Raw genomic sequence first — 6,591 nt, 5'->3', positions numbered from 1 at the left:
GGGGGAGCCTCTCCCCGTGCTGCGAGCAGGCAGCGCGGCAGCCTGCTGGAGAAGCAGATCCTGCCTCTTCGGAACTTCCCTGCTCTTGTCAGCACCTCTCTGCTCTTCGTTGTGCCTGCTGCATCCTTCCACTGGATTATCGTTAAAAGCCTGGTGCGAAGCGGAGAGGAAGCGAAGGTTAGAGGCAGCTCTGTACCGACAGCGGTGCGTGCGCATTTTCACTGAACACATCTGCCAGTAGACAGCCCAGCAATAAACAAAAGAAAGTTCCCTGTGGCTTCTTTCTGGCTTAGTTTAATTTAACTCACCATTCTTCCACAGCGTGCAAAGCAGGATAGAGAGATTTCTGATCCTGATGCTCAGTTTGCTGAATCAGATCAGGCACTCCCTCTCATTTAAGGCAATATTTAGAGGATGGGGGCCTGCAAAGATGATGACCAGGATCCCCAGTGCCGTCGGCAGCCTGATGTGGAGGGAGTGGCTGGGGTGGAGGGCAGCTGCCTTTACAACCTGCCTCAATCACAGGTGATTCGGAGAATCCCTGGAAGACAGTACTGAAGCAGGAGAGGAAATCAGGTGTTAACATGGAATGTGCTTTATGTTCCTTATTATAGCTGATGTCCCATTTTCTAAGCTGTCACAGATCCTGGAACACAGACTGTTTATATGTGAGTAGATAGATAAATAGTTAGTTAGATAGATTTATTCCCAGTCTTGCCTGGTGATGAAAGCAACCTCATATTATACAGGCAGGTGGTGGGTACTTAGTTGCTCTGAAAACTGCTATTTTTAGTAATTCATCACCATGCCCTAGTATATCTCACTTCCAGTGCATATTACACCACCTTCCTCTGTGTGTGGAAGTGACATATTATTTGCTTTTCACTGTGAAGCAAATTTAATTTGGGGAGAGAAAATGCCAAGTGCCCAGGAGCTTACCTGAGCAGACAAAATTAGAGAGTACAGTTTACAGTCTGAGAATACCCATCTGCATGATGCTAATAGAGCAGACGAGAGCAGCATTGGCACAGCGAGAGTTGTCAGTCTGCTTTTGAATGCTAGGTGGAACTGAGTCTGATCTTGACAAAAAGAAACTGCTTATGAAAAAAAGAAATAAAAACCTTCCATATTTTCAATCTAGTTGCAGCTGGAAGATAAACTGACTTATGGTGCATCTATGTGTGGTCATCAGAGAAACATGAAGGTGCCTGACTGGTGCTATACACTGGTGACAAGAATATGCTTTTAGAATGGTATAAGAAATTTGGGAGGCTTTTATCCTTAGTTGTTTAGAAGCAAAAACAAGGCTTACAAGGTGTTTGGAAAACTGTCTTCAATATTTTAATTTGATTCCTTCAAACAAATTAACGTTACTTGCAGAATTTCTGAAAACATCCTTTATGCAAGATATCTGGTGCTGTGGCTCTGTCTGCAGAGCAGTCATTGAGTGACTTAAAAAATAAAAGGGGAAAAAAAGAAGGGAATGCTCTTGACAACAATTAGTACCACATTGAGAATACATTTGCTGCATTCTTCTAGCAAAAGGAAGAGAGAAAGAAAGGTAAAGGTTTTGAAATAGGACATTCACCTTCAGCTGGCAAGAAATTAATACAATGAAATTGTGATTTATATAATCGCAGTATAAAGATCAATTTGTTACTTTATATGATATGTATTAGATTGATATTAACTTACCAGTGGATATTGATGTTTTGCTGAATATTTGGCCTTCATACTTTAAGAACCTCTGAAATTATTCTAGAAGATTTTTTTTTATTATATAACACTTTTTATCTTTCTTCTATTCATTTTTCCATGTCTTAAAAAAGGGTTTATCTAATGGAAAAACCGAGACTCATCCCTTATCAGACATGCAAACTAATGGTTTTAATGGTCTATTTGCTATTTGCCTCTCTTTCAGTTAGCTCATTGCATAAAAGAAGCTTTGAGCTTACAGTGTCAATCACTTGGGATAAACACAGGCACAGTTTTGTTGTCAGAAAGTTCAATATTTTAAATTAATAGTTTTCATGAATAGTATTTATATTGTTTGCAAACTATTTGTTCTAAGAATTATGCAATTTAAATATCTCCAACTTAATCGTTTTATTCCCTGCTCCAGTATTTTGAGATAATGGGTTATAACTATTATTGACTACAGATAACATATTAGAAATTTTTTCTGATCCAGTTCCAAGGAAGAGAGCGAAAAAATATTCTGGTTATATTTTTTAGGAAGTTCTTCAAATGGAATAAAAGTTTGAAATGTTAAAAGCTCTCCCCACAGCCATAGAGAGCTGGCAAGGTCACAGACAAAAGAGTCAAATGGTAAGCGATAAATGTAATCTACTGCAAACCTCATTAGTGTATGACAGCAATACGCACATGATAAGAATGGACTTAAGTGGAAAATGAACCACAAATTTTGGAGATTCTCCTTTCTTGTGCAATTTCAAAGATAGATAACTAATATTTTTCAAAATGTACGTAACTGCAACATTAGCTGCACAGAGTAGTATGTACAAATACACAAAACACCTTTGAACATAAAGTCAAGGACCAAAAAAAGCCTCAGATGTTAAACTATGTAATACTCTTTCTTTATTATTATTATTTTCCTAACACTTCAGCAGATGTAGTTTACAGCTTTCTATGACTATGCACTGCAACTGAGATGTTATCTCTCAAAGGAAAGAAAAAAAAATCTGATGTGGAATACAAGCTCCTATCTTTAGATCTTCATGCTAAGCAGGATAAAAGAATCAGACCCCTGAAGTGCAGGTCAGTATATTCAGGTGTTCCCCAGGTATTTAGGGAGCTGGTATTTATTCCTGCCTTGAATTATTATTAATACAAAACATCTTTCAGCTCTTTACGCTAACTTAAAATCTTCTAATAGTGTAAATATGAGCAAATATTCCACTGAGGATGTTTATACCCAAATATGATACTGGTAGAAAATTTGGGTCCCAACCTTAGCAACATTTCGATTTGCAAGCTCTCAATAGGATCTGTAATTCAGGACACGGTATCCTCCCACGGCATCTAGGCAATAAGACAAAATTGTACTGCCATAAAAATACCTTGGTTCTGTGGCTCTTGTTAACACAGACACATGTGAATTCCCTGGATAACTTTGCTGTTTAGGGAAATGGACACCTGTCACATACAGTTTGTACGTAGGAGCTGTTGTGCAGGACTTGGAGACTGCATGGGATGGAGTATGGCCATGGAGAGACAGCTTCTTTCTTGTGGTACTGGGTGAAAGAAGCTAAACTGAAAGGGGAGGGGAAAGATGGGAGGCAAGGCTGTGACTTGTTTGCCTTGCTGAGACCAAGGGAGAACAGCTGGCTGGGACCATGGTGTGGCAGCCCTTGTTCAGAGCCCCTGCTCCCTTCCAGAGCAGCCAAAGCCTCACAGTTTTACATGGTCCAGTGTCACCCAGGGAAATATTTCAGTGAACATCTGAGAGGCAACCACGCTGGCATGTGAATCTCACAAACCATTACCATGGCACCCTAGGGACCCTGACCCGATCCCGTTCCCTCGCGCACAGCCTCAGCATCCCTGCACGAGTCGGCCGTGGGAGACAGAGGCCACCTGCAGACAGCTGTGGCCCCAGGACCTGAGTCTCCCACCCCAGCGCTGCAGGGCAGCACGGCTGAGCTGTCAGAGGAAGCTCTCCGAGTCCCCGGCTGCGGCTTGCAAAGCCCTCTGCACCATGCCCCTCTGGACGAAGCCTGCTGCTGAAATCACCCGCTACTCTCCTTAGGCTGAGTCACAGGCCGGCTACCGGGGAGTCGCGCCTTTCTGCCTCACCATCTCTTCTGACACAGCGCCCTGGAAATGCCTTTATATCCACCCAGCAGGCAGAGCAATAAAAAGTGAAAAGGCTTCTCCCAGTGGTAGCTGATGCGTGCACCAAAGGGGCGTAGCAGGGCCTTTCTGTGGAATACCACACCTTCCCCGTGCCCGGGGAAGGAGAACTGCATCCTTTCCCTCATGCTTACAGGATGGGCAGTGGGTGCTTATGCGTTTTGTCTCTCCAAACTATGCTATAGTTAGGTCCCACATCCATAATGTAACCACAGGAATCAAAGGTGAATGCTGCTTTCGCATTACCGGGTGATAAGTAGGCTCATGAATGCATTAGAGACACTAGCTGATCTGAAATAGACGGAGAAAACAGAGAGCTCACAGAAACTTATGCATTCCATTATTAACCTCACTTTAATAACTTGAAGCTCGGCTACCACTGAATATGCTGATAACCGGGTAGGTAGCATGAGGTATGCAGCGCAATCACACACGGACACTTCTGTGGTCCAGTCTTTATAGACTGCAAACAGCAGCTAAAGCAGAGTTTTCCACATCCATATAGACCCTCTGTCACAATCCCCAGATCGTTCTTTAGTTTAGGGAAATATTGTTTTTCATAGCTTTTTTATAACCACTGTGCATGAGTGCTCCTCAGATTTTAATTATCCTGTCTATAGAAGGTAGGGGAATATTGTTTGTGCTACCATATCTTTTATTTTTTTTCCATTCAGTGATTTCAAGGAATTAATACAGACTCATTGTGTGACATGGACAGCATAAAGCTCATCGTAAACTCATACAGCCTCATTTTTCAATAAAGGACAGATGTTACCTGCTTTTGAAGTTTATCTCTAACCATAATGAATTTAACAGCCTGGGTTTTCACAAAGGACTAGAAGATGAAGCAAAGGATTCATCACAGATAAAAACTGCATTTAATTTTCCAGTGAGCATTTTGTGTCATTTTTTTAAACAATATGGGGTAATAAAATGATTCCTTGGATTTAAACTTCTATCAGCTTTGCAAAAGCTCTAAATTTCCATGGATGCTATTATTGCATGTATTAAACTTCTTATTTTCAGGTCCCACTACCACAAATCTAGTGTTGAAGAGGACAGGTTATAAAAAGTTCTGTCTCTCCCTTGCTTCGAATTCAGTCAAGTCTGGACTTTATCTTCATCCTTTTGCTTCCTGTTCATCTAAAAGCATTGCACAGTCCCAGGGTAGGACTTTGTCATTGAGTAAAAATATTTAATTCAACAGCAGAAAAAAGATTAATAGGAGAAGTGAGATGTATTCAATAATCATAATTTTACAGTAATCATAATTTTCACAGATCAGTGAGAAATTAAGTCTTTGGCAGGGAATTAAAAATATTTTGAAGGTCCCTCTGTACCAGTACACTAATAGAGTGAAGTGCATTTTTATTATGCAGAAAATTATATTAAATGTTCAGAGTCATGAAGATGGCATGTAAATTATGCAGAGCAAGATGTGGGACATGGTAAGATGCACTGAGCCCTGATTTCACTGAAAGTAATTGGATAACAGAGCCCTGAGGTATCCCTAGCACAATTTGCAGGTCTAACAACATAGAACAAAGAAAATGGTGTATGTGTCACCAATGAAAAGAATATATATTCCGTTTCTATAAGCAAGATCATTTACCATGATTTGAATCACAGTAAGTAATGTTTCTGTTGTCAAGAGTATTTGTTACCTGTTCAGCACAGTACAAGACTCAAACAGAGGAGTAGCTGTGTGCATAAGTGGATGAAGGTTGCTTGAAGTGTTTTTTCAAAAAAAAAAAAAAAGAGAGTCAAAAAATTTGAACTGAAAGACTCAAAATATAGGGGGAATACAGAAAGGTTGTGCAGAAAGTGAATGTGACTTGAAATCTGATCACACACAATTATTGCAATAATCTCAAAATTACTTTTACCACATAAACAACATGGTTTTTTAAAGGTGGACTTTGTATAGAACAGTGGAAGCTATAATATCACATTTTCTCTGCTGAGTTGATATTATGTTATGAATAAGACGGCAGGCAATTAAACAGAACTAAGCTCGGAAGCATTGAAAGCACAGTTTCACGAAACACAGTGATGAAAAGTGTTTTCTTAGAAGTATCAAAGAATAAGAATAAATATTTCATTTTCAGTCACAACAGTCTGATGCTGATCACAGGGCATGAGCAACATCTAGTCTTGTTATTGTTATTCATGTTGCCTATCGCATGCTCATCACTGCATATACAGGTGCATTGTGAGAACACATTCATTGTTGAAAATCAATACGGCAATACAGATCTAACATTGGCCAGCAGGAGCAGGGAAGTCATTGTGCCCGTGTACTTGGCACTGGTGAGGCCACGCCTCGAATCCTGTGTTCAGTTTTGGACCCCTCACTACAAGAAGGATGCTGAGTTGCTGAAATGTGTCCAGAGAAGGACAATGAAGCTGGTGAGGGGGCTGGAGCACAAGTCTTATGAGGAGCGGCTGAGGGAACTGGGGTTGTTTTGTCTGGAGAAGAGGAGGCTGAGAGGAGACCTTATCGCTCTCTACAACTACCCGAAAGGGGGTTGTGGTGAGGAGGGTGTTGGGCTCTTCGCCCAAGCAACTAGCAATAAAACGAGAAGAAATGGCCTGAACTTGTACCAGGGGAGGTTTAGATTAGATATTAAGAAAAATTTCTTTACAGAGAGAGTAGTCAAGCATTGGAACAGGCTGGCCCGGGGGGGGGGGGGGGGGCCCTACCCGGGAGGGGTT

This window comes from Phaethon lepturus, unplaced genomic scaffold, assembly GCF_000687285.1.
Source record: "Phaethon lepturus isolate BGI_N335 unplaced genomic scaffold, ASM68728v1 scaffold3582, whole genome shotgun sequence".
Lineage (NCBI taxonomy): Eukaryota > Metazoa > Chordata > Aves > Phaethontiformes > Phaethontidae > Phaethon > Phaethon lepturus.
The sequence above is the reverse complement of the archived record's forward strand: the minus strand, read 5'-3'. Positions refer to the sequence as shown.